Here is a 4,057-nt window from a genome sequence, read left to right as displayed (position 1 = left end):
TAGTTTTGAGATGGAAAATTATGAGTTTTAGTGGAATAATTCATAGTTAATAAATTAATTTATTGAGCTAAGAGTTGACGAGATAATTAATTTATTAGAGCTTAGAATTGCAGCTCCATATTGTCCCCTACCTAGCTTGAGAACACAAGTGACGTATTTTGCATTAAAATGAAGAATAAATAGGATTTTTGCTCCTGAATCCACTAATAGAAAACTGGGCTTTGACTGTCGTAATTGCTCAGTGCGACTCTATGCCGACAGTTAAAAACTGTAGGCATAGGGACCAAAGTCAGCAATTAATAACTGTTGCCATTGCTTTCGACAGTTAAAAACTATCGCCATTGCTTTCGACAGTTAAAAACTATTGCTATTGACTCTAATGTCGACAGTTAATTTAAGGCCAATGTCGACAGTTAAAAATTGGTGCTATTAAGCCCAACACCGACAGTTAATTTAAGGTCAATGCCGACAATTATAAAATGTCGATATTGACAACTATAATTAATTTTAAAATATTTTAAATAATAAAAAACAAAATAATATTATTTTAATGTAAACCCAATACTTTTTCTTTCCTCTCCTCCTTTGCAATAACCAGACATATATATATATATATATTATAAATAATATATATACATATAAATAGGCAACAAAAGTATTTAGTACAAAAAAAAAGTAGCAAAATTTTACGGCCAACAAAGATCGATTCTTTTCTCCAATGAATCATAATCCACAAAATATTGATTTTTGTATATATATATATATATATATATATATATGTAAAAAGATGTACACTTGTTATATAAATATATATAATATGTCTGATTATCGCAAAGGAGGAGGGGAAGAAAAAGTGTTGTCTTTCTGTTAAATTTTTTAATTTAGTGTTTTATTATTTAAAATATTTTATATTAATTATTTTATTTTGATTGAATATTAAATTAAGTTATACTTTCTTTTCTTAAATTTTTTGTTAAAAAATAGATGAAGTTAAATAAAAGATCCAATTGCCACTATTTAGTACACTTATGGATTTAATTGCAAAGAAAAAGAAAACTCAAGGATTAAACTACATAACTTAGGGGAAATAGTAGTAAAAATCCATTTTTTTTTATTATTTCATTTATCAATCTCTCAAACCTATCTAACCTCTCGACTCTCTCCTAGCCATTTTTTCTTCCAGATGTTTAAAACTAAAAGCTCGACGAAGACGACGACGGGGCTCGGCGACGTGAGAGCTTGACAATCTGTCTCGCTGCTTTCGTCCTTGCAAGTCCGACGGTGTTCGGGGGTTGAGGCTGGGTGAACGATAGTGCACGAGGTTAGGATAGTGCTCATTCAACCCCTCGTTAGCGACAGTGGTACTGGAATCGTGAAGGTTAGCAATTCAAATTTCGACATCGTCTGCGGTCACACGGGTTCAGAAGTTGGGAAATCGGTTGCTTGGGTTCAGAGATTGGGTTAAGAGATTAAGTTCAGAGATTGGGAATGGTGAAGGTTAGCATTTCAAATTTTTGTTTTTTAATGCATTCTTTGAATAGTTTACTTTGGTAGTATCATCAGTGTGCCTTCTTATAACTCATATATATATATAGAAATAGATTCTTCTGTCTATGCTTTCACCTATTAGGAGGATAAGAAAGAATGTGAAAAACTAGAGGTTGGTTTAAGATTGATGAAGATGGAAACAAGTACACGATGTTTGTGTTGCTGCTCATATTCTTAACATTGAATTTGCATGTATTTGAGCAAGCTATAACTCATATATACATACGTTATTATCTATAATAATGAAAATGCCCCCACTATGATTAAGTAGAATTATCATTGAAAATGTACTGGAAATGCCCTTCCTAAGCTCCATTATTTGCGCGTAGAGGATAACACAGTGACGATTAAAGAGGTATGGCTGGCTTTAATTTTGATTTTTGGATTGTCATTTAACCTATTTTGTATATTTAGGGTGGTTTAAATTAAATTCACTAGTATCTTTTTTCTTTTCTTTCATGTTCATGACCACAATTATTATATTTAGAAGATCTTTTTTATGTGCATATGGGTTACATATACACTTGTATTTCTTAATCTAAAATTAAACTTGGACTAGAAATATATGTACACATACATTTATTACAACTATTCTTTCATTTGTATTAGTTGAAGCCACTGTTTAAATATTGAAGTTCTATTTGCAATTTTTTTTGTTATAGTTTTTGTTTATGAGATGAACATAGGTATTGGCGCTATCTAAATTGCATTCATTTTGAGGATTATAAAAGGCGCAGTTGGTTATGATGTTCTTTATTCAATTATATAATTATAAATATTTTCTTTTGGGCCACTTGGTAATGCTATTAAATGTGTCATCTTATGAGTAAGCTTTTCTCTTACTCTGCATAATACATAGGGTTAAATGATATTCTCTATAAACCTTATTAGGCTCTATGGTTCACTATGATGCTCTTTAGTTTTTTTTTTTTGTGGTTATTTGAACATATTAAATGAATTGTGCCAAATTCTACTTTGGCTTGTTATGTGCCAGACAATGTTTTGGCTTGTACAATGAATTGTGCCAGGCTATGTTTTGGCTTGTATGATGAATTGTGCCAAATTCTTCTTTGACTTGTTATGTTTTGTTATTAGCTCATATTGGTTATATTTATTGTGATTGATTGGTTAAAAATAAAGCCCAATATAGCATATGTTACTGTTGTACTTTGGAGTTGAGCTCCATTATTAATGTAATCTATATATGTTTGCTGGATAGGTTTCTAATCAATTTAGTTGATAATTAAGCTATATTAATATATTTTTTATAGTTAAAATTTGTTTGTCTGCATGATGATAAAATTGTGATGGATGACGTAGATTTGTATGAATTATGTTAATTAACAATTAAGTTCAGTTGTTTGTGAGTAAATGAACTGCTGTTTGAATTGGATTCTGATACTTTAGAAGATTGGATCAAATACTTTATAATTATAGAATAGAATCTATAAAACAAAAAAGAAAATATATAGTCGGCTTAATATGGTTGTTTGGTGATAATTTGGTATTCCTTTATATTTTTTGCTAGATGTACAATGAATATAGTTAGTAACACCTATGTGTATGGTTTCTTTTGGTACTTTTTTATGTGCCAAATTGCAAAGAAAATTTGTTCCTGTTTTCAACCAAATCATATATAATTATGGGTATTGCTTAAAAGTTAGCTAAGTTTTACTTAATGGAATTTGCATATGGGAATCAATGGTTCGGTTTTTTTTTTTCTTGAAGCATGAAATTATATGAAACTCTTGTTGTAGCATTGACTAACCTTTGAATATCTAACTTGTTGTTATGGAGTGATTTCAAATTTTCTTTATTTCTTGCTGTTAGACTTTGGGTTAGAATATTAGTAACAAAGTGTATATTTAAGTTGAGTGATGATAAAAGAAATATTAGAGTTGATTTTGTCTAGCTAATTATTAGCAATTAACTTTGTGTCATTTTGTAAACTTGTCATTGCAGATGGGATACAAGCATATTGATTTATCTCCAATTTATGGGATGGTCAAATTCTTCTCTTGTGCACTGCTCAATTCTGTCCATTGAGTCTTTGAAGAGTAAAAGAAGTCTCAATCTGAAAGTTACAAAACTAAGGATTGGGATTCAATCAACAAGATTGTAAGGCGTATTCGTGTCAAAAGTTGAAGTTATATATTAGTTATTATAATTGTTCTTTATTCATTTTGATGTTTATTTTTTGTTTCTGGATAATTTGATGTGTTAAATATGAGTATGATTTGTATATGTAAGTTTGATTTCAGGCAATCAATAAAGATGTATTCTTAGAGTTATGATATTGAATGAACTTTTGGTTTGAAATTTATATTATGGTTGGAATGTTATATTTTGTTATTCTCTTATTTGGTTCAATATCTATGTAATTTTTAAAATATATAAAACACGAATGACAATATTTTTAAGCATTTTTTATTTTTGATATATTTTTTAGCGAGTTGTATAGAGCAATCGTGACAGTTTTTAACTGTCGGCGTAGCCAGCAACAACGATA

General features: G+C 29.5%; 1 long non-coding RNA gene across 1 annotated transcript; it reads left to right on the top strand.

The window, feature by feature from the left end:
- Positions 1-847: 847 nt before the first annotated feature.
- LOC133804459 (uncharacterized) lies at positions 848-3,839 on the top strand. Its single transcript, XR_009878489.1, has 2 exons — positions 848-1,497; positions 3,511-3,839. It is a non-coding gene; the product is annotated as an uncharacterized LOC133804459 (long non-coding RNA).
- The last annotated feature ends 218 nt before the right edge of the window (positions 3,840-4,057 follow it).

Source organism: Humulus lupulus, chromosome X, assembly GCF_963169125.1.
Source record: "Humulus lupulus chromosome X, drHumLupu1.1, whole genome shotgun sequence".
In the NCBI taxonomy this organism is placed as follows: domain Eukaryota; kingdom Viridiplantae; phylum Streptophyta; class Magnoliopsida; order Rosales; family Cannabaceae; genus Humulus; species Humulus lupulus.
The sequence above is the reverse complement of the archived record's forward strand: the minus strand, read 5'-3'. Positions and strand labels throughout refer to the sequence as shown.